Raw genomic sequence first — 24090 nt, forward strand, 5'->3', positions numbered from 1 at the left:
ATCCGTTCTTCAGCCTCACTTATTCTGCTACTGATTCCTTCTAGTGCAGTTTTCATTTCAGTTATTGCATTGTTCATGTCTGTTTGTTTGTTTATTTCTTCTAGGTCTTTGTTAAACATTTCTTGCATCTTCTCTATCTTTGCTGCCATTGTTTTTCCGAGGTCCTGGATCATCTTCACTATCATTGTTCTGAATTCTCTTTCTGGAAGGTTGCCTATCTCCACTTCATTTAGTTGTTTTTCTGGGGTTTTATCTTGTTCCTTCATCTAATATATAGCCCTCTGTCTTTTCATCTTGTCTGTCTTTCTATGATTGTGGTTTTTGTTCCACAGGCTGCAGGATTGTAGTTCTTCTTGCTTCTCCTGTGTGTCCTCTGGTGGATGAGGCTATCTAAGAGGCTTGTGCAAGTTTCCTGATGGGAGGGACTGGTGGTGGGTAGAGCTGACTCTTGCTCTGGTGGGCAGAGCTCAGTAAAACTTTAATCCGCTTGAGTGCTGATGAGTGGGGCTGGGTTCCCTCCCTGTTGGTTGTTTGGCCTGAGGCAACCCAACACTGGAGCCTACCTGGGCTCTTTGGTGGGGCTAATGACAGACTCTGGGAGGGCTCACGCCAAGGAGTACTTCCCAGAACTTCTGCTGCCAGTGCCCTTGTCCCCACGGTGAGCCACAGCCACCCCCTGCCTCTGCAGGACACCCTCCAACACTAGCAGGTAGGTCTGGTTCAGTCTCCCCTGGGGTTACTGCTCGTTCCCCTGGGTCCTGATGAGCACACTGCTTTGTGTGTGCCCTCCAAGAGTGGAGTCTCTGTTTCTCGCAGTCCTGTCGAAGTCCTGCAATCAAATCTCACTAGCCTTCAAAGTCTGATTCTCTAGGAATTCCTCCTCCCATTGCCGGACTCCCAGGTTGCAAAGCCTGACTTGGAGCTCAGAACCTTCACTCCAGTGGGTGGACTTTTTGGTATAAGCGTTCTCCAGTCTGTGAATCACCCACCCACCAGTTATGGGATTTGATTTTACTGTGATTGCGCCCCTCCTGCCACCTCATTGTGGCCTCTCCTTTGTCTTTGGATGTGGGGTATCTTTTTTGGTGAATTCCAGTGTCTTCCTGTTGATGATTGTCCAGCAGCTAGGTGTGATTCTGGTGTTCTCACGAGAGAGTGAGAGCATGTCCTTCTACTCTGCCATCTTGGTTCAGGGCCTGTTTGAGTCTGTGACTTCTTGATTCATTGGTTTCATAGAATTTGTTTACTTTCCAAATATTTGTGCATTTTATAATTTCTTACTCTTATAATTTTTTATTTACTTCTTTCTTTGTGTGTTACTTTGGACAATATTTCATGCATGGTTCAGTCTTATGTATTGTAACTTGTGTTAGGGTCTCGCATATGTTCCTGGGGAATGTTCCATATGTGACTGAAAATAATACATTTTCTAGATCGGAATTAGTTCCAGTGGGCTGATCGTATTGTTCAAGGCTTCTGTATCTTTTTTTTTTTTTAAAGATTTGTTTATTTATTTATTTATTTATTTGGCTGCATTGGGTCTTCTTTGCTGTGTGGGCTTTCTTTAGTTGTGGAGAGTGGGGGCTACTCTGTTGTGATGTGTGGGCTTCTCATCACAGTGGCTTCTCTTGCTGCAGAGCACGGGCTCTAAGCATGCCAGCTTCAGTAGTTGTGGCTCACTGGCTCTAGAGCACAGGCTTAGTAGTTGTGGCTCACGGGCTTCATTGCTCTGCAGCATGTGCGATCTTCCCAGACCAAGGATCAAACCCTTGTACCGTGCATTGGCAGGTGGATTCTTAACCACTGCACCAGGGAAGTCCCCTGTATCCTTTTAATATCTTATCTACTTGTTCTATTAAATATTGAGAAAGGAGTGTATCCAAGTATAATTCATTTGTCTGTTAACTTCTGTCCTTTTTAATAGAATTCGCTTTATGCATTTTGAAGCTCTGTTTTCAAGCGTTAAACCTTTTATGATTGTTACATCCTCTTAATGAATTGTCCCTTTTAGCATTTTGCAGTGCTTTTATGTGTTCCTAGTGAGATTTCTTTTTCTGAATTTTGTTTGGTACTGTATAGTCAGTCAGACTTTCATTTGCTGAGTGTGTGCTTAGTATGATATATACTTTTTTCTATTCTTTCATTTGTAACTTATCTGTGTCTTTATAGTCACAGTCAGTTTCTATGAAACAACATGTTTACGTCTTGCTTTTTATTCACTGTGACAGTTTTTGTGTTTTAGTTGAAATGGTCATATCATTTATATTTAGGGTTATCTTTGTGGTTGAATTTGAAACCATCTTGCTATTTACCTTCTAATTTTTTCTATCTATATTTTTTTCCTTTACCCTGACTTCTCTGTGATTAACTGCTTATTTTTAATGACTCCATTTTAATCACTTTCGGCTTGTGTTACATATATCTGTTTTCATTTTCTAGTGGTTGCTACATACCTATGTGTAAACTGTCACAGTCTACCTTCAAATAATATCTTGTTACTTCAACTTTGTTGTAAGAATATTACAACAGAATATTTTCATTTTGTGTTTCATCCTTTGTGGTGTTGTCATTTACATATCTTGTGGTTACATAATACACTGTTACTATCTTTTTATAAAATGTCATTTACACTCTAATTGATTTTTTAAATGAGAACCTTGTGTTTTAATTACATGGTTTCTATTTTTAGTTCTCTTTATTTCTTTGTGTAGATTCAAATTTACACTTGATATCATTTTTTAAAATCTACATAACTTCTTTTAACTTTTCTTTAGATCAGGTCAGCTGGGAAGGGGTTTCATTTATTTATTTGTCTAAAAATGTTATTTTTTTCTGGATTATTACTAGCGCTCTGAGTTCTGTTTGAGTTTGCTCAGGATTCCAAATAACTGGTTTGGGGACAGAAGAGGAGCCTCACTTGATTTGGGGGCAGTTGAAACTTAATACTAATTTTGGGTCCTTTATCTAGCAGAGAAAGTTGGTAACGTGAATGGCATACTGATTTTATAAGATAAGCATAAACAGTTTGAAAATCCTGTGTTTGGGCACATTGACTCCTTTTTAAAAGCTGCTGTTTAGAATAAATCAAAGGGGAACAGAAATGTCTTATATTCCAGTGTTAAAGAGTGTGAATCATCGTGGAATTGGTTAGACATGCAAATTCACGTGTCACCCCAGAAGCACACCTTAAGAACTAGTAGAGTAATAGAGTGCTCAGTTGGCCAGGTGCCTGTTGAAATTTATGAGGAATTCCTGGAGGCACTGAATATGGCAGGTGCATTAAGACCATATAGTCCTTTGACGTGGGAGGCCAGTGACCTTTTCAGAGTGACTTTGAGGTCAGCTTTTCACAAAGACACTAAGATATTACCCTTTTTCACCATTTATATGTAAACAATGAAATTTCCAAGTAAATACATGACTGGAAGATAACAATGGATAGAATGCAGAAGCACATGAGAACCTAGATGTCTTACTAAAGAGATCTATGTCTGTTTTAATTTCTAATGTAAATATTGTTAATCCATATCACAGAACGCTTTGGAGTCTTTTAGTGTTTTTTTCCTGGGTAGTATATTTTCCTGCCTTGACTTTGAAATTAGGACATTTCTTAATAACTTTGTTTTCTGACCATGTTCATGTTTTTCTCTATCTTCCTTAGCATATGGAGTGTATTATAGCAGTTCTAATATCCTTGGGGGCTAATTTTATCTCAGGTGATATTACTTGTTCTTTTCCATTTATTGACTTGTCTGCTGGTCATGACTCATATTTTCCTCCTTTCTATACTTGGTTATTTTTGATAGTCTGTTGAATATAGTGAATTTGACATTGTTGGTTGCTAGACTTTGTTATATTTGTTTAGATACTTTGGGGCATTTTTATGGAGTTCAGTAAATGACTTGGCTGTAATTTCAATCCATTCAGTGCTTGCTTGTAATTTAACTTAATTTGAGTAAATTAATTAATACTTCAGTGTTTACTTGTCATAATTTCAGGTCTAGAGCATTCTGTAGGGCTAATTTTGTCACACTAGTAGGACAATATACCTTTTTGGAAACAGAACGTCTAATAACTCATGTATTAGAAGATCTTTCCACTCTTTCTAAACTTCATGTCTCTGTGTATGCTTGGGTAATTTTCAACCTATTGCATTTGGGTTCTTTTTCCTCCATTGTTGGAATTTTTCCTTTGAATGTAAAATTTACTCAAGGTGGCCTTTCTGGGTTTCTCTCACTGTACCTTTTCCTCTGAAATTTTTTATGCCAGAAATTCTAATTGTTTTGGCTTTCCTGAATTCCCAACATTGCCTTCTGTAGTTACTGAGATCAGCAGGCTGTGACTGATGTCTTCCTTCTGTACCATAACCTAGAAATTCTATTTCTTTCCTTTCTCTCAGAGGTCCTTGTTTTCCAGTGCCATTGTCCAGTGTGTAATGTCTAAAGGTCATTTTTTTCATTGATTTTGTGTAGTTTCCAGTTGTTTGACCTATTACATTATTCCTTTTATACCATCTTGGCCATAAGTGGAAGTTTTAAAAAAGGCTCTGCATAGGAACTTCCACTCTCCAGCATTTATTGTTTGTAGATTTTATGATGATGGCCATTCTGACCAGAGTGAGGTGATACCTCATTGTAGTTTTAATTTGCATTTCTCTAATAATTAGCAGTTTTGAGCATCTTTTCATGTGCCTCTTGGCCCTCTGTATGTCTTCTTTGGAGAAGTGTCTATTTAGGTCTGCTGGTCATTTTTTGATTGGGTTGTTTGTTTATTTGATATTGAGCTGCATGAGCTGTTTGTATATTTTGGAGATGAATCCTTTGTCTGTTGCTTCGTTTGCAAATATTTTCTCCCATACTGAGGGTTGTCTTTTCTTCATGTTTAGGTTTCCTTTGCTGTGCAAAAACTTTTAAGTTTCATTAGGTCCCATTAGCTTATTTTTGTTTTTATTTTCATTACTCTCAGAGGGGGGTCAAAAAAGATATTGCTGTGATTTATGTGAGAGAGTATTCTGCCTATGTTTACCTCTAACAGTTTTATAGTATCTGGCCTTAACATTTAGGTCTTTAATCCATTTTGAGTTTACTTTTGTGTATCGTGTTAGGAAGTGTTCTAATTTCATTCTTTCACGTGTAGCTGTCCAGTTTTCCCAGCACCACTTATTGAAGAGGCTGTATTTTTTCCATTGTATATTCTTGATTTCTTTGTTGTAGATTAGGTGACCATAGGTGTGTGGGTTTATGTCTCTGGGCTTTCTATCCTGTTCCACTAATCTATATTTCTGTTTTTGTGCCAGCACCATACTGTCTTGATTACTGTAGCTTTGTAATATATTCTGAAGTTGGGGAGCTTGATTCCTCCAGCTCCGTTTTTTTTTTCTCAAGATTGCTTAGGCTATTCGGGGTCTTTTGTGTTTCCATACAAACTGTACAATTTTTTGTTCTAATTCTGTGAAAAATGCCATTGGTAATTTGATAGGGATTGCACTGTATCTGTAGATTGCTTTGGGTAGTAGAGTCATTTTCACAATATTGATTCTTCCAGTCCAAGAATGTCGTATGTCTCTCCATCTGTTTGTGTCATCTTTGATGTCTTTCATCAGTGTTTTATAGTTTTTGGAGTACAGGTCTTTTGCCTCCTTAGATAGGTTTATTCCTAGGTATTTTACTCTTTTTGGTGCAAAGGTAAATGGGATTGTTTCTTTACATTCTCTTTCTGATCTTTCATTGTTAGTGTAAAGGAATGTGAGAGGTTTCTGTGCATTAATTTTCTGTCCTGCAACTTTAGCAAATTCATTGATTAGCTCTAGTAGTTTTCTGGTAGCATCTTTAGGATTCTCTATGTATAGTGTCATGTCATCTGCAAACAGTGACAGTTTTACTTCTTCTTTTCCGATTTGGATTCTTTTTATTTCTTTTTCTTCTCTGATTGCCATGGGTAGGACTTGCAAAACTATGTTGAATAATAGTGGTGAGAGTGGGCAGACTTGTCTTGTTCCTGATCTTAGAGGAAATGGTTTCAGTTTTTCACCATTGAGAATGATGTTGGCTGTGGGTTTGTCATATATGACCTTTATTATGTTGAGGTAGGTTCCCTCTGTGCCTACTTTCTGGAGAGTTTTTAATTATAAATCGGTGTTGAATTTTGTCAAAAGCATTTTCTGCATCTATTGAGATGATCATATGGTTTTTATCTTTCAATTTGTTAATATGGTGTATCACATTGATTGATTTGCATATATTGAAGAATCCTTGCATTCCTGGGATAAACCCCACTTGATCTTGGTGTATGGACCTTTTAATGTGTGGTTGAATTCTGTTTGGTAGTATTTTGCTGAGGATTTTTGCATCTATGTTTATCAGTGATATTGGCCTGTAGTTTTCTTTTTTTGTGACATCTTTGTCTGGTTTTGGTATCAAGGTGATGGTGGCCTCGGAAAATGAGTTTGGAAGTGTTCCTCCCTTATTTTAGAAGAGTGTGAGAAGGATAGGTGTTAGCTCTTCTCTAAATGTTTGATAGAGTTTGCCTGTGAAACCATCTGGTCCTGGGCTTTTGTTTGTTGGAAGATTTTTAATCACAGTTTCAATTTCAGTGCTTGTGATTGGTGTGTTCATATTTTCTGTTCCTTCCTGGTTCAGTCTGGGAAGGTTGTACTTTTCTCAGAATTTGTCCATTTCTTCCAGGTTGTCCATTTTATTGGCATATAGTTGCCTGTAGTAATCTCTCATGATCCTTTGTATTTCTGTGGTGTCAGCTGTTAATTGTCCTATTTCATTTCTAATTCTATTTATTTGAGTCTTCTTTTTTTTCTTGATTAGTATGTCTAATGGTTCATCAATTTTGTTTATCTTCTCAATGAACCAGCTTTTAGATTTATTGATCTTTGGTAATGTTTCCTTCATTTCTTTTTCATTTACTTCTGATCTGATCTTTATGATTTCTTTCCTTTTGCTAAGTTTGTTTTTTTTGTTTGTTTTTTGTTGTTCTTCTTTCTCTAGTTGCTTTAGGTGTAAGGTTAAATTCTTTATTTGAGATATTTCTTGTTTCTTGAGGTGAGATTGAATTGCTTATAAGCGTCCCTCTTAGAACTGCTTTTACTGTGTCCTGTACATTTTCAGTTTTCGTGTTTTTATTGTCATTTGTTTTTATGTATTTTTAAAATTTCCTCTTTGGTTTCTTCAGTGATCTCATGGTTATTTAGCAGTGCACTGTTTAACCTCCATATATTTGTGGGTTTTTTACAGTTTTTTTCCCTGTAATTGATTTCTAATCTCATAGTGTTGTGGTTGGAACAGATGCTTCATATGATTTCAGTTTTCTTAAATTTTCCAAGGCTTGATTTGTGACCCAAGATGTGATATAAGCTGGAGAATGTTCCATGTGCACTTGAGAAGAAAGTGTATTCTGCCACTTTCGGGTGGAATGTCCTATAACTATCAATTAAATATCTGTTCTACTGTGTCATTTAAAGTTTATGATTCCTTATTTATTTTCTGTTTGGATGATCTGTCCATTGGTTTATGTGGGGTGTTAAAGTCCTCTACTATTATTGTGTTACTGTCGCTTTCCCCTTTTATGGTTGTTAACAGTTGCCTTACGTATTGAGGTGCTCCTGTGTTGGGTGCATAAATATTTATAATTGTTAAATCTTCTTCTTGGATTGATCCCTTGATCATTATGTAGTGTCCTTCCTTATCTCTTGTAACAGTCTTTATTTTAAAGCCTATTTTATCTGATATGAGTATTGCTACTCCAGCTTTCTTGTGTTTTCCACTTGCATGGAATATCTTTTTCCATCCCTCGCATTCAGTCTGTATGTGTCCCTAAGTCTGAAGTGGGTCTCTCGTAGACAGCATATATATGGGTCTCGATTCTGTATCCATTCAGCCCGTCTTTGTGTTTTGGTAGGGCATTTAATCCATTTACATTTAAGGTAATTGTCAATATGTATGTTCCTATTACCATTTTCTTAATCATTTTAGGTTTGTTTCTGTGGGTCTTTTTCTTCTCTTATGTTTCCCGCCTAGCGAAGTTTCTTTAGCATTTGTTTTAAAGCTGGTTTGGTGGTGCTGAATTCTCTTAGCTTTTGCTTGTCTGTAAAACTTTTGATTTCTCCAGCGAATCTGAATGAGATCCTTGCTGGGTAGAGTAATCTTGGTTGTAGGTTTTTCTCTTTCATCACTTTAAGTATGTCCTGCCACTCCTTTCTGGCCTGCGGAGTTTCTGCTGAAAAATCAGCTGATAACCTTATGGGGATTCCCTTATAAGTGTTTTTTTGCCTTTCCCTTGCTGCTTTTAATATTTTTTCTTTGAATTTAATTTATTGTTAGTTTGATTAATATGTGTCTTGGTGTGTTTCTCCTAGGGTTTATCCTGTATGGGACTGTCTTTGCTTCCTGGACTTGGGTGGCTATTTCCTTTCCCACATTAGGGAAGTTTTCAACTATAATCTCTTCAAATATTTTTTCGACCCTTTCTTTTTCTCTTCTTCTTCTGGGACCCCTAAAATTCGAATGTTGGTGTGTTCAGTGTTGTCCCAGAGGTCTCTGAGATTGTCTTGTGTTCTTTTTGTTCTTTTGTCTTTATTCTGCTCCTTGGCAGTTATTTCCACCATCCTGTCTTTCAGCTGACTTATTCGTTCTTTTGCTTCATTATTCTATTACTGATTTCTTCTAGTATATTTTTCATTTCAGTTATTGTGTTGTTTATCTCTGTTTGTTTGTTCTTTAGTTGTTTTAGGTCTTTGCTAAACATTTCTTGTATTTTCTCGATCCGTGCCTCCATTATATTTCCAATGTTCTGAATCATCTTTACTATCATTACTCTGAATTATTTTTCAGGTAGGTTGCCTATTTACTCTTCATTTATTTGTTCTTGTTGGTTTTTACCTTGTTTCTTCAACTGTAAGATTTTTTTTTGTCGTTTCATTTTTTTTGTTTTTTGATGCGTGGGATTGTTTTCCTGTCTTATGGGTTGTTTGGCCTGAGGCCTCCAGCACTGGAGTTTGTAGGCTGTTGGGTAGAGCCAGGTCTTGATACCGAGATGAGGACCTCTGGGAGACCTCACTCTGATGAATATTCTCTGTGGTCTGAGGTTCTCTGTTCATCCTGTGGTTCAGACTCGGACCTCTGACCACAGGAGCTCGCCTGACCCCAGGTCCAAGAACCAAGATCCTGCAAGCCGTGTGGGGTGGCCATGAAAAATAAAAACAAAAAAGGAGCACAACAATAAGAAAGAGTAAAAAATAAGATTAGAAAACAAACAGATATGTTAGAAAAAAATAAAAATAAAGATGAAACAACAACCAGGAGGTAAAACAGAACCACAGTAGCAAAAAATGGAAAAAAAAAAAAAAACCCGTAAAAGGCCTTGGCTATGGGGGGGGTGGACCTTAGGCAGGGGTGGTGTTTAGGCAGCAGGCGGGGTTTAGGCTAGGTCCCATGTGGCCAGAAAAGGCCCTGGGGGTAGGGGTTGGGGCTTAGACTCAGGGAGGCTGGAGGCCCCCGGAGTTCCCCTGGCCTAGGAGGGCAGAGGACCAGGCCCGGGACCCCAGGAGGTTCCCTGGGCCTGAGTGGGTGAGGGAAATGCTAGGCGTGTTCCCCCAATCCTCTGATCCCAGAGGGTCCCTCCTCATTCGCCTCTCCTCTGCTTCCCTGCCTCCCTCCCTCTCACGCCCCTAGGACCCACGTGGCCAGAGGGGGCCCCAGAGGGCATAGGGAGAGGGTGAGGGAAACACCAGCTATGCTTCCCCTGATCCTCTGGTTCCTGAGTGAACCCGCCCCATCAGCCTCTCTTCCTCTTCCTTCTTCCCCCCTTCCTCCTCCCTTCCTCCTACACCCCTAGGAACCACGTGGCAGAGGGGGCCCCAGAGTGCAGAGGACCTTACCCAGGAGCCCTGGAGGCTTCCTGGGGCACAAGTGGGTGGGGGGAACGCTAGGCACATTCTCTCCTGAGCCTCCAATCCCAGAGGTTTCACCCCACCATCCACCTCTCCTTCTCTTCCCCCCCCCCTCCCATCTTCCTACCTCCCTTGGAACAACGTGGCCAGAGAGGGCTCTGGAGGGTGGAGGACCAGACCCGGGAGCCCAGCACACACATCCCACCCAGTTGCTCAGGGGTTCCTCCAGTACCCCTGAGTGTCAAGGTCCCCCAAAAGCATCTGGTAGGTGCACTAGTTGTGGGGAGATGTGAACTCCACGTCCTCTCACTCTGCCATCTTCACTTCACCTCAGCTGAAAAATGATTTAACTTAACACATTATATACTGTGGGTTTTTTGCAGAAACTAACACCTGTGGCTGGCAATTTGTTATGTAAGTGAATATTGAAACATTGGCATTTGAGTAAATATCAACAGCTTGTTTTGCATTTAATGTAGTTATTGGAAACTTTGTACATGTCTTACTAAAGCATTCTTTTATTTCGTTAGAGTGTGATAGGCAGTATAGCAGGCACCTCTGTGCATGGAAACAGAATATCTATTACAAATATACTGTGTTTCACTGAGCTTTCCCCTGGAAGAGCAGACTCTACACTTTCTGGAGGCAGGTTTTTTTTTGTTTTTTTGTTTTTAGTCCCATGGGTATTATTTCTTCTAGAATATGTTCTTTTATTTTACCTTATATTCGTCTAAGTGTGTCTTCATGGGGGGCTTTTTTAGAAATGCCACAAGAAGGACCAGGTCCTAGACTACCACTACATTCACGAGAATGGCCAGTTACCCATTCTCTAGCTACTGCTAACAAAAATAGCTTTTAAGTCATTTTATTCTGTGCATTAAGGGTACGAGAAATTTTAAACACATTGAATAAACCGCATTTACTCCAATAGAAACCCACCCTTGATCAATTTTAAGCTCTGACAACTTCGCACAGTGATGTCAATTGTTTCGCTCTCTAAAAACGTACTGATACATCTCCAGTCAATCACGTTTGGGTAACAAAAGATGTATTAATACGTCTCTGGTGAATAATGTGTTAAACTTTACTGACCAGAGCGGCCTGTTTTGTGGCCTTTTGGACATGCATTGTACATCAGCCTTAGCCACTGAGGAGGGGAATACATTTGACATTCAAAAATTTAATAACAGTGGTTCAGACATCCAAGGTAAAAACTAGGTGGCCATATTGGTTGTGATTTCAGACACATTCCTGTATTTCTGAGAACTTGCATTTTCTGAGCTGTGTCATCCTTGGGATGCCACTAGCCATTCTCAAAGCAGTGTCTGCTGGCTGATGGTGGCTGCAACCTTATGACCTTTGGGTCTTCTCTTATAACTATTAAATTATTAGAGAATGAAATTGTTTTAGATCAGATGTTAGCTGAGAAAGGAGACGTGTAGTGGCCAATAGCTCCTGTTATGTATATGTTAATACCATGTCAGACGTTAAAGCCTACTTTGATAAAAGTGGACAACTGGCTACGTGGCAACAAGTCTCCCCCAAAGTTCCAGGTCTAGACTGGTTTTCAGGCTTATTCTCCTGAATTCCTCTGGGAATGAGATCTTTCTTACACAAGAGTTGGATCCAGTACTTGGAACTTGGGAATATTTCCAGCTTGGTACCATTCCCCAAATCAAGGGAGGACTACCCCTTTTTCATCAGGAAATAGCTAGAGTGATTATCTCCCCATTCCCTGAAAGAATTTGTGAAGGATGAAACATGATTGGAGGTTGAAACCGAGCCCCCCTAAAACCCAGTTCCTCTACTGAGTTTATGATTAACCGCTCTGTCCAAAACATACCCACGTTTTCTCCTCAACATTGAGGAATATCAAAGAAAAGGGAGAAATTGTAATAGAAGCAAGGTGGCATGCAGCTGTTAGCAGATGCACCTGAACGACCGTTACCAGTCAACTGTTAGCGCAAGACCACTAGCGCGGTGGTTAGAGGCCCCGCTGGGCCAACGGTCGGCCAGGTGGTGGTTGTTGTGGCAGAGAGCGTGGTAAGAGGTGGATCGCAGCCTTCTCCCCAGGGTCCTCCAGGCCAGGGGTTACCACGCCCTGGGCCTCTCAGCAGGAGGTTAGCAGAAGGCGAGCGATTGAAGCTTCATCTGCCGCTCCCCATTGCTTGCATTACTGTCTGAACTCTCCCCCAACCTGGTCCGTGGTAAAAGTGTCTTCTACGAAAGTAGTCCCTGGTGCCAAAAAGATTGGGGACCGCTGCTGTAGGCCCCCCAGCCTCTGGCTTGTGGGTGAGCTGGGGGGCCTGGGGAGAAGGCTGGGGGCTGTGTCCTGCAGAGTTTCAGAGCCCTTGCCACGGCCACCCACTGACCGGGCCCAGGCCTTGGGGCAATGCTAACCTCTCCCCTGTCCCTGCCTCTGCGACCTAGTGGCAGTAGCAGTCTGCATGGATTGTAGTCTGCAGGACCCGGCATACCCCCCCACCCCCATGTTTGGGTGGCCTGAAGAGCTGAGGGCCAGCTGGATCCTGGGTGCCTTGCTCCCTCAGTGATGACTTCTGGGTAGGGTCTGGGAACCTGACCCTGAAGGCACTGCCAGCTAAGATCTGCCTCTTCATCTGGGCCTGGGCACTGGCGGGAGGACCCAGACTGAGTGCTGGATGAATGCTCAGGGACAGGGTAACTGGCCTGAGCGGGGCCCCCTTCTTATGAGGAAGGACCTGGACCTCGGAGGGTGAAAGTTGGGCCTTAGGACCTTGCGCTTCCCTGTCAGAACAAAGAATAACATTTGTTTTGGTGGAGATTTACAGGAACATCATTACCTGACCTCAAGAACAAAGGATCTGGCACCAAAAATTTTGCCACAACTAATCACGCCCCTCCTTCATCTTTCCTGTAAATGGGATTTGCTGAAAGCTTTCGGGGAGTTTGGGCTTTTTAAGGCATGAGCCACTGTCTCCTTGCATGGCCCTGCAATAAACCTTTCTCTGTTCCAAACTCCAATGTTTTGGTATTGTTTGGCCTCGCTGTGTGTTGGGCATACGGGCTTGTGTTGGGTAACAAGATCATTGCCCATTTTCTCACAAGATTGTGGAATGGACATTGCTAGTCGGGGATTGTGATAGAGGTAAGGCAGGCACGTGGCTGTTAGCGAGCGGCTGTAAGCAGTCATGCTCAGCCATTGGTTGGCATCCCAGTGGGCCTCTCCCCCTCCTCTTCCTCTGTATAAAAGGAGCTGGAATTTAGAATGAGGGAAGTTGGTTCTTTGAGACACTAGTCTGCTATCTCGGTCTGTTAGCTTTCTGATGAAAGTCATTATTCTTTGCCCCAACCACTTGTCTCCCAGTGGTTGGGGCAAAGAATAATGTGCGGTGAGCAGAGTGAGCTTGGGCTCAGTATCATTAGGAGAGTTCCCAAGATGGCCAAGTGGATCAACCCTGAGCTCACTTCCTCTCATGGGCACACCACAATTACAACTACTTACACAAAAACTATTAATGAAAAGTACTGGAACTTACCAGAAAAGATCTAACCTAAAGATATATAGTAAGAACCACAATGAGACAGGTAGGGGAGTCATGATGTATTCAAGACCCCTACCAGAAGGTGGGTGACCCACAAACAGTAGAGAAATGACAATTACAGAGGTTCTTTCTAAGGATTGAGGGGTCTGAGCCCCATATTGGGCTCCCAGCCCAGGGGTCACATGCCAGGGAGATGAGACCCCAGAATGTTTGGCTTTGACGGCCAGCAGGGCTTACTTTTGGGGGTCCCAGAGGGCAGTGGGAAACAGACTTCATTTCTAAAGGGCACACACAAAGTCTCATATTCCAGGACCCAGAATAGAAACAGTAATTTGAAAGGAGGCTGGGTCAGACCTACTTGCTGATTTAAGAGTCTCCTGGAGAGGCAGGAGGCAACTGTAGCTCACTCTGGGAACATAGACACTGCTGGCAGCCATTTGTGGGAACTTGTATCACCTGGACACTGGTGCTGGCAAGTGCCATTTTGGAATCCTCCCTCTAGCTTATTAGCCTCAGGACCCAGCCTTGCCTTTGCTCACCAGCCAGTAGGCACCAGTACTGGGACACCTCAGGCCAGGCAACTAACTGGGGGGGGACATAGCCCCACCCACAAACAAACAGGCTCTCCTAAGGCCCCCTGAGCTCACAGTGCCCGTGGACACATCCCTGCTCACTAGTGGGCCCAGGATCTGGCCTCAAACACCAGTGTGCAGACACTAGAGCTGGGACCACCCACCCTCAACCCAGGGCCCTGCAGCTAGAGTCCCTGGGACTCAGCTCTGCCCACCAGTAGGCCAGCACCAATTCTACCCACCAGTGAGTCTGCTCTAGCTTCAGGACAAACCTCACCCACTAGCAGGCAGACACCAGCTGCAGAACAATTGCCACTTTGCATCCTGCCATGGCAGGACCTAGCCCGCTCACCACCAGGCCAGTATCAGTCCTAGAAGTGGCTGGGTCCTAGCCTCATCCACCAGCAGGCCAACATAAGCTCTGGGACACCTGGGCCCTGCAGGCAGACCCTAGGACATAGCTTTGCCTGACAGTGGGCTGGCACTAGCCCTAAGACCTGGTTATACCCACCAGTGGGTGGGCAGCAGCCTTGGGATCTCTCCTGGAACCCAACTCTGCCCACCAGTGAACTGGAACTAGCTGTATGGCTCTCCAGGGTTTCTCAGCCAGCCACCTTGGGATCCGGCCCCACCAACTAGTGGATGGTAGGCTCTGCACAAGTCTGGGCCTGGCAACCAACCAGACCACCCATAGTTGTAGCAGGCTGATTACCCATAGTAATCAGCCTGCTACAACAGAAGGACCCATGCAACTCACATGGGGAGCACCCATAGAGTATATATTTCTGGTGACCAGAGGGCAATGTGCAGCTGGGATGCAGACATTTCTCCAAGGTTGGGAAATATATACAACCTACCACATACAAAGAAATATAAACAGCAAATTTGGCAAAATGAGGCAACAGAGGAACATGTTCCAAATTAAGGAACAAGATGAAACCCCACAAGAACTAAGTGAAGTGAAGATAGTAATCCACCTAGACTTCAAGGTAATGATCATAAAGATGATCAAAAAACTTGGGAGAAGAATGGATAAACTGTGAGAATAAGGAGTTAAAAAATCTAAAGAACAACCAGAGACGATGAGTACAATAACTGAAATGAAAAATACACTAGAAGGAATCAACAGTAGAGTAAATGATACGGAGGAACTGATCAGTGAGCTGGAAGGGAGAGTAGTGGAAATCACTGAGGCTGAACAGAAAAAAAAAAAAAAAAGGAATGAAAAGAAACGAGAACAGTTTAAGAGACTACCGTGACAACATCAAACATTAATATTTGCGTTATAGGGTTCTCAGAAGGAGAAGAAAGAGAGAAAGGGGCTGAGAACATATCTGAAAACAGCATAACAGAAAACTTCCCTAACCTGGGAAAGAAACAGACATCCAAGTCCAGGAAGCTCAGAAAGTCCCATACAGGATTAACCGAAAGAGGACATGGAAAAACTTAAAGAGAGAATATTACAATCAGCAAGGGAAAAGCAACACATAACATACCATAACTACCATAAGGCTATCAGCTGACTTTTCAGCAGAAATTCTACAGGCTAGAAGGGAGTGGCATGATGTATTTAAAGTGATGGAAGGAAAAATTATACAACCAAGAATACTCTACCCAGCAAGGCTCTCATTCAGATTTGATGGAGAGATCAGAAGGTTTACAGAAAAGCAAAAGCTAAGAGTTCAGCACCACCAAACCAGCTATACAAGAAATGTTAAAGGGACTTCTTCTAAGTGAAGAAGAAAAGGTCACAACTAGAAACATGAAATTTATGATAGGAAAAAGCTCATCTGTTAAGGCAAGTATACAGTAAAGGTAGTAAATCAACCAATAAAACACTAGTAGGAATGTTAAAAGACAAAAGTAGTAAAACCATCTATAATATGCAGTTAAGGAATACACAAAATAAATAGATATAAAATATGTCAAAAATATTAATCATGAGGGGAGGAAGGTAAAAATGCATGGTTGTTAAAATGCATTTGAAATTAAGAGATCACCTACTTAATCGTGTGTATATTGCTATATATGTTTCATGGTAGCTGTAAACCAAAACCTACAATAGATACACACACACAAAAGAGGGAGGAATCCAAACATAACAATAAAGATAGTCCTCAAACCACAAGAGAAGAGAACAAGAGAGGAAGGGAACAAAAAAAGAAGTACAAAAACAAACCCAAATCAGTTAATAAGAAAATGTCAATAAGTGCATACACATCAATAATTACTTTAAATATGAATGGTCTAAATGCTCCAATCAAAAGACACAGAGTGGCTGAATGGATACAAAAACAAAACCCACATACATGCTGCCTACAAGAGACTCACTTCAGAGTGAAAGACACATACAGACTGAAAGTGAGGGATGAAAGAAGGTAGGTATTCCATGCAAATGGAAATGAAAAGAAAGGCAGGGTAGCAATACTTATATTGGACAACAAAGTCTTTAGAAGAAAGACTGTAACAAGAGACAAAGAACATTACATAACGATCAAGGAGTCAATCCAAAGAACACATGACAATTATGAATACATACGAACCAAACACAGGCAACCCAATTATATAAAGCAAATATTAGGAGGCATAAAGAAATTTACAGTAACACAATAACAGTAGGGCATTTTGACATCCCACATCTATCAATAGACATATCATCCAGACAGAAAATCAATAAGGAAACACTGGCCTTAAATGACACATTAGACCAGATGGCCTTAGTAGATAAATACAGAACAGTCTATGCAAAAGCAGGAGGATACACATACTTTTCAAGTGCACATAAATCAAGAGGATATCGAAAATATGAACAGACCAATTATCTGTAATGAAACTGAAGCAATAATAATAGTAAAAAAACTCCCAACAAACTAAAGTCCAGGACCACATGGCTTTACAGGTGAATTCCACCAAGTATTTACAGAAGAGTTAAAACTTATCCTCTTCAAACTATTGCAGAATTTGTAGATGAAGGAACTTTTCTGAGCTAATTCTATGAAGCCAGCCAGCATCACCCTGATACCAAAACCAGAAAAGATATCACACAAGAAAGAAAATTACAGGCCAATATCACTGATGAACATAGATGACAAAATCTATTGTAGTCAAATATAGAGTTAAAAATTTAACAACTAACCTCTTTTAACTCATGCATTAAATCCAGTAATGTACACATGCTGTTTCTCTCTGCTTTCTATGCTGATAAGTTCTTTTCTGTTTTGCTGGTCCTGCTTATCTTGAGTCACAGGTGTGTAGGATCAAGCAGTCAGCAGAAAAAGAGTCAGAACATCTTGACCGGAGACAGACCACCACAATGGCCATGAATCATGGAAATGTCAAGAACAGCAGTGCCAGCTCATCAAGGCCTTGGTCATGTAGATCCCCACCCTGAAAATTCTCCTTAAATAGACCTGCCCTTTTTCAGAGAGAAGGATGGTAGTTTTCAAAATGTCATTCTGCTACCCTCCTCATTTGCTGACAAATTAATAAATGTCTCTTTCCTTTATACTCAAAACCTTGTCCTTGTTATTCTCATTAGGCATCGGGGACAAGGACCGAATTTTTGGTTATGCTATGATCAGGAACCTCTCCCTAACTCTTAAAGATATTGCAGAATCTGCTACTAAAGCAATAGCTGCACAACAAAACCCCCTAGGCTCCCTGGCCAAAGTTGTTCTTAATAATAGGTTAGCCCTTGATTATCTTTTAGCTGAGTAAGTACCTGTTTGTGCTATGGCCAACACCACTTGCTGCACTTGGATTGATGCTTCTGAGGAAGCTGCGAATTAGCTACAAACAAGCCAGTTACCTTAAGAAAGTGACTCCTTCAATGGGGTCTTTCTTTGACTTATTTGATTCTGATTGGTTTGAGTCTTAGAGACCATGGCTCCAAAGTGCACTGCAGACATTGGGAATTATCTTGCTTATAGTAACAGCAGTCTCCCTGGTGCACTGTATTCTCTCAAAAGCTTTAAAAGCATGTTTGTAGCCACTAACTGCCAAGCAAATAACCTCTCTAAAAATAGAATGTTGGAAAAGAAACAAAGAGAATGATCCATTTAAAGAATGTGAACCTGATGTTGTAACCTGCTGAATGCCACACAGAGACTGAGCAAAAACTGTGAGAACTACAGAGCAGTAGCTGGGAGTAGTGCTTATGCCTGTGTTTTTTATTACATCTCTCAGGTTGAGAGTCTGGTCAAAAGGTGGAAGTGTTAAAAACAAGACAATAGGATGAAAATGGAGTTGCTTATACTAAGCCCCATGTCACCAAACCAATACTTAATTACAGTTTTGGGTCTGCCAGAAATGAAATCTTAAACCAGTCAATCAGGAATTGCCTTATCAGCACTAGTTAAGTAAGCTGCCTGATAGATCCCTGCCATCTCCTAAAGGAAAATACCTTGCAATAACCAACATGCTTTTTTGTCTAGTATAACTTCCTTGTTCCCACCCTCTGCTGGCTATAAAAGTCTTTCATTGTGTACAGATCCTCAGAGCTCCTTTCTGTATGCTACATTGGATGCTGCCTGATTCAAATTGATTTTTGCTCAAACTCTTAAAACTTACAATATGCCTCAGTTTATCTTTTAACGGGTAATATAACAGGCCTGACTGCTGTCCTTTACAAGACTTGCTTACAAGGCGGATATCTAGGAACTTGGATTTCAGAAAGTTTCTTGCCATTCTCGGAACTGATAAGAACGGTTTAATTGTGCCAAACTGTGCAAACAATGTGGTTTATAGCAAACACTTGCTTTATTCCTGGGAGTCTGGAATTTTGGTATCCACTAGGCAGAGGATGCCTACATGACTAAACCCCAGTAAAAACCCTGGGTGCTGAAGCTCTAGTGAGCTTCTCTGATAGACAGCATTTTATATCACAGCTCCTTGCTGGGGGAATTAAATGGGAAAAGGCTCTTGGACGCTTGCATCTGATTTGCTCTAAACTGTGCCCAATGTACCCCTTTTTCTTTGCTAATTTTGGTTTGTATCCTTTTGCTGTAACAAGTCATAGCCATGAGTATGGGTGTTGAATGCGTCTTCTAAGGCCTGCTAGCAAATAATCCAATTTGATGGTGGCCTCAGGGACCCTCAACACAGTTGGTGTGAAAAGTCACAGCCACTAAAATGACCCTGATTCACTAAAATGTGGCAAAATCACTAATTGGAAAAAGAACAAAATGAAGTGGTGGCATATGACAAACCTTTGGTGCATAGGTTTTGCTGCTTTCTGTTGTCAGAGGTAAAAATTATTTATAAAATTTTAAAATGAGAGACCCAACTGTAAGACAGTTGGTTCATCAAATCCATGGCAGGAGCAAGGTCAGAGACAGGGCTGAGGGTAGGGAGGGGAGAAAAGGAGAGGATACCTTTACAAATGTAAGTTTCCTTTGCAAAAGGGAAACTTATGCCCTGTTTTAAAGTTTTTCCTAATTCTGCAGTTTTTCAAAATAACAAGCTCAAAGTAATCTTTATGCCAAAGTAGTATAGCTTTGGGTGGCATGATCTGGTCCTCTTGCCACCAGAATCATGAGAAAATATAATTCTGCTGTTTAAGCCACCTAGTCTGTGATATTTTGCTTTCAGCCCAAGCAAACTAATATGGTAAGTAATAATTTTTGCTAAGGTTTTTCCCTCTTGGAGCCTCTAGGAAAAGGGAGACAACATAAAAAGAGGGGGAATCTCCACATGATAAAACAATTTTGAATTCTGAAAAAAGAGATTTTAGTTGCTAATAAGCTCTAGTAAAATCAGAGCTTAATGATTTCCTGACCTGATGTGCATATTTTTGAATGGTTCAAAAGATGTTCCTTTCTTCCAGGTATAGGGAGGGTACCTATCACCTGAGGGTTTTTTTGAACTGTTTCATGATGAGAAGGGCAGTGGAAGATAGAAGTAATGTTCCTGCTTGTGCTGTTTCCTCAGACTCCTTGAGCTTAAAATTTTCAATATGCCAAGGTGATATATTTTGGGGTAGTGTATGCTGAACCACATCAACACTAATTTTGTAACAATGATGACCATAAAAACCCAACATCCCAGCACCTGAGGAAGCATGGGAAATGAGGAAGGGCGTTAATAATCATTTTCCAAAGGAAACAATAAGGAAATTGGAATGGTATATTAGAACATGTACACAGCATATCTATTTAACATGGGAAAAGGCAGATGTGAGAAAATTGAGGAATAAAAAAGGCAAAATACATATACAAAACTACCAAAATAGCATAGGTAGATCCTACCTTATTAGTAGTTACATTCAATGCAAATGGATTAAAACTCTTCAGTTAAAAGCCAAAGATTGACAGAATACATTTAAAATAAAACATGATCTAACTACATGCTCACTTCGAAAAACACAAAGACTGAATATAAAAGGATGGAAAAAACTATATTATGCAAACGGTAGGCAAAAGAGAGCTAGAGTGTTTATATTAATCCTATCAAATAGGCCTTAAGACAAAAATTGTCACTACAAAAAAGAACATTTTAAAGGATAACAGAATCAATTCATCAGGAAGATGTAACAATTATAAATATATTTGCACCTAAAAACAGAGCCCCGAAATACATTAAGTGAAACCAATAGAATTTAAGGAAAAACTAGGTAATTCAATAATCATAGCTCACTTTCAATACTGTATGGCACAACTAGACAGGAGATTAACAAGGAAACAGAAGATGTGAATACTATAAACCAATTAAACTTAACAGATTTCTATAGCACACTCACTCAAAACTACAGAATACACATCTTTCTCAGGTACCTATGAGACATTCTTGAGGACAGATCACAGAACAAGTCTCAATCAATTTAAAAGAATAGCCATAATTGAGCTGTTTGTTTGTTTTGATACTGAGTTGTATGAGCTCTTTATATATGTTGGATATTAATCCCTTATTGGTCATATCATTTACAAATATTTTCTCCTATTCAGTAGGTTGTCTTTTCATTTGGTGGATGGTTTCTTTTGCTGTGCAAAATCTTTTACATTTAATTAGATCCCATTTGTTTACTTTTGGTTTTATTTACTTTGCTTTAGGAGGCAGATCCAAAAAGATGTTGCTATGATTTATGTCAAAGAGTGTTGTGCCTGTGTTTTCCTCTAAGAGTTTTAGAGTATCCAGTCTTACATTTAGGACTTTAATCCATTTTGAATTATTTTTGTATATGGTGTTAGAGAATGTTCTAATTTCATTCTTTTATAACTAGCTGTCCAGTTTTCCTAGCACCACTTATTGAAGAGACTTTTCTCCACTGTATATTCTTGCCTCCTTTGCCATAGATTAATTGACCATAAGTGCATGGGTTTATTTCTGGGCTCTATATTCTGTTCCATTGATCTATGTGTTTCTTTTTTGCCAGTGCCAAACTGTTTTGATTACCGTAGCTTTTACTGTAGCTTTGTAGAATAGTCTGAAGTCAGGGAAGGTGATTCTTCCAGCTCTGTTCTTCGTTCTCAAGATTGTTTGACTTATTTGGAGTCTTTTCTATTTCCATACAAATATTAAAAATTATTTTTTCTAACCTGTGAAAAATGCCATTGGTATTTTGATAGGCATTGCATTGACTCTGCAGATTGCCTTGGGTAGTATGGTCATTTTAACAATACTGATTTTTCCAATCCAAGAACATGATATATCTTTCCATCTGTTTGTGTCATCTTCAGTTACTTTCATTAGTGTCTTATAGTTTTCTGAGTACAGGTCTTTTACTTCTTTAGGTAGGTTTATTCCTAGGTATTTCACTCTTTTTATTGCAAAGGTAAATGTTTCCTTAATTTATATTTCTGATAGTTTGTTGTTATTGTATAGAAATGCAACAGATTTCTTTATATTGATTTTGTATCCTGCAGCTTTACTAAGTTCATTGGTGAGCTCTAGCAGTTTTCTGGTGGCGTCTTTAGGATTTTCTATGTATAGTATTATGTCATATGCAAACAGTGATGGTTGTACTTCTTCCTTTCCAATTTGTATTCCTTTTATTTCTTTTTCTTCTTTAATTTCTGTGACTAGGACTTCCAAAACTATGTTGACTAAAAGTGGCAAGAGTGGGCATCCTTGACTTGTTCCTGATCTTAGAGGAAATGCTTTCAGCTTTTCACCATGAAGTATGATGTTAGCTGTGGGTATGTCATATATGGTCTTTATTATGCTGAGGTATGTTCCCTTAAAGCAACATGGATGGATTTGGAGGGCATTATGCTAAGTGAAATAAGTCAGAGAAAAACAAATACTATATGATATCACTTATATGTGGAATTAAAAAAAATAAACTAGTGAATATAAAAATAAACAGACTCACAGATATAGAGAACAAACTAGTAGTTACCTGTGGGGAGAAGTGGGAGGGACAACATAGGGGAAGGGGATTAAGATGTACAAACTATTAGGTATAAAATAAGCTACAAAGATATATTGTACAACATGGGGAATATAGCCAATATTTTATATTAACTATAAGTGGAATATAATCTTTGAAAATTTTGAATCACTATGTTGCACACTTGTAACAAATAATATTGTAATAATAATATTTTATGTATTTAAATAACTATAGTTCAAAAACAAGAGTAGCCATAATACCAAGCATGTTTGCGATCACAACTGTAAAAAATTAAAAATCAATAACAGGATGATAATTGGGAAATTCACAAATATGTGGAAATAAAACAAAGAAGAAATCACAAGAGAAATTAAACAATACTTTGAGGTAAAAGAGAACAACAACAATTTAAAAAACAAAACTTATGTGATACAGCAAAAGCAGTGCTCAGTGGGAAATTTATAACTCTAAACGCCTACATTTAAAAAGAAGATCTCAAATCAATATCCTATTCCATCTTAGGAAGCTAGAAACAAATGTAACTAAATTCAAGGCAACTGAAATTAAGGAAATAAAGATTAGAGTAAAATTAATGAAATAACGTATAAAAATATAACACGTTAAAAACAACACCAACAGTTGGTTCCTTGAAAAGATAAACAAACTGACAAGGTATTACCTAAATTGAACATGAAAAAGGAAATCTCATATTAAAAAATCAGACATGAAAGAGGGGACATTATGACCATTATGACCAAAGGAATGTTAGGGGAAAACTATAACCAACAATATGCCAACAAACTGGAAAATCCAAATGAAATAGACTTCCAGAAAAACACAAACTACCAAAAAGGACTGTAGAAGAAGTAGAATATCTGAATGGATCTATTAAAAGAAGAGAGACTGGGAGACTTTCAAGATGGTGGAGGAGTGAGACGTGAAGATCACCTTCCTCCCCACAAATACATCAGAAATACATCTACATGTAGAACAACTCCTACAGAACACCTACTGAATGCTGGCAGAAGACTTCAGACCTCCCAAAAGACAAGAAACTCCCTACATACCTGGGTAGGGCAAAAGAAAAAAGAAAAAACAGAGACAAAAGAATAGGGACAGGACCTGCACCTCTGGGAGGGAGCTGTGAAGGAGGAAAAGTTTCCACGCACTAGGAAGCCCCTTCACTGGTGGAGATAGGGGCTGGGCGGCGGGGGAAGGGAAGTTTCATAGCCACGGAGGAGAGCACAGCAACAGGGGTGCAGAGGGCAAAGCAGAGAGATTCCTGCACAGAGGATCGGTGCCGACCTGCACTCACCAGCCTGAGAGGCTGGTCTCCTCACCCGCCAGGGTGGGTGGGGGCTGGGAGCTGAGGCTCGGGCTTCAGAGGTCAGACCCCAGGGAGAGGACTGGGGTTGGCTGCGTGAACACAGCCTGAAGGGGGCTAGTGTGCCACAGCTAGCCGGGAGGGAGCCCAGGAAAAAGTCTGGAACTGCCTAAGAGGCAAGAGACCATTGTTTCAGGGTGTGTGAGGAGAGGAGATTCAGAACACTGCCAAACGAGCTCCAGAGTTGGGCGCGAGCAGCGGCTATCAGCGTGGACACCAAGACGGGCATGAAACACTGAGGCTGCTCCTGCAGCCACCAAGAAGCCTGTGTGCAGCTACAGGTCACTATCCACACCTCCCCTCCTAGGAGCCTGAGCAGCCTGCCACTACCAGGGGCCCGTGATCCAGGGACAACTTCCCCGGGAGAACACACAGTACGCCTC

General features: G+C 40.3%; 1 protein-coding gene across 1 annotated transcript in view; it reads left to right on the forward strand.

Annotated features, from left to right (window-relative positions):
* LOC130708395 (serine/threonine-protein kinase MRCK alpha-like) overlaps positions 1-24090 on the forward strand; it is a 76132-nt gene that overhangs the window by 48632 nt on the left and 3410 nt on the right. The window lies entirely within an intron of this gene.

Source organism: Balaenoptera acutorostrata, chromosome 6 (genome assembly GCF_949987535.1).
Source record: "Balaenoptera acutorostrata chromosome 6, mBalAcu1.1, whole genome shotgun sequence".
Lineage (NCBI taxonomy): Eukaryota > Metazoa > Chordata > Mammalia > Artiodactyla > Balaenopteridae > Balaenoptera > Balaenoptera acutorostrata.